Genomic DNA, 769 nt, shown 5'->3' with positions numbered 1-769 from the left:
AGGCAGGTGTCCTCACGCCCCGCTGCCAGGGTGCACTCCCTCTCCTTCCCCGGACGAGACGGGTGGCGCTTCAGAAACCGTGTTTGTTTAGGTTAGAGACAAAGACCAGTGCAAAGGAGGACAGGACACCGTCTCCCGTCTCCACTTCCTGGGGACCGCAGGGTACCCTCACGGAGTGGGTCCTGGGGAACCTCATCAACCACCCTGTGACAGCTCTGGCCGAAGGTGTGCAAAGACGGAGCCCACGCCTCCCTGGAGGGCATGGCTGTGAGTGCTTAGCTGGTAAGCTCCTTCATGCTTCCAGGATGCCAGGCACAGTAATGGTGTGCTTACACACCTCAGCTCACCCGGGTTCCATCAGGGTATTACAACCATCCCATGACACACATGAGTGAACACAGACATGACAGGTACCCAGGGTGAGTGAGTCACTGACGTGAGAGTGGCAGGCTGTGCTCTCAGGAAGACTTGGTGACTTTCTTCCCAGAGATACACCCCAGTCTTGAAGTGACTATTCCCAAAGTAGACTTTTCTTTTTAAGGATTTTTGTCACAGAGTGTGTGTGCTCACCAAAGAGGAGAGAGACAACGAGAGAGAAAGTGAGAAACCACCCTTGAGGAGGGTCACCACTCCATAATGCCTCTCCTCCATTCTCTCGGGGTTTGGGGCACACATGCACGCGACCTTCTGTGTGTGAACAACACAGCTGTGTAGAAATGGACTGCGTGCAGGGTGGTGCTGTTTTCAAGCCACTGGCTCAGGGGCTCCA

The 769-nt window shown here is 55.1% G+C and overlaps 1 protein-coding gene across 1 annotated transcript in view; it reads right to left on the bottom strand.

Moving 5' to 3' along the window:
- The window catches only part of PDGFC (platelet derived growth factor C), a 38101-nt gene that overhangs the window by 1781 nt on the left and 35551 nt on the right, over nucleotides 1-769 (bottom strand). The gene's annotated exons all lie outside the window — the stretch shown is intronic.

This window comes from Tupaia chinensis, unplaced genomic scaffold, assembly GCF_000334495.1.
Source record: "Tupaia chinensis unplaced genomic scaffold, TupChi_1.0 Scaffold143591_1, whole genome shotgun sequence".
NCBI classification, from domain to species: domain Eukaryota; kingdom Metazoa; phylum Chordata; class Mammalia; order Scandentia; family Tupaiidae; genus Tupaia; species Tupaia belangeri.
This window is presented reverse-complemented; position numbering and strand designations above follow the sequence as displayed.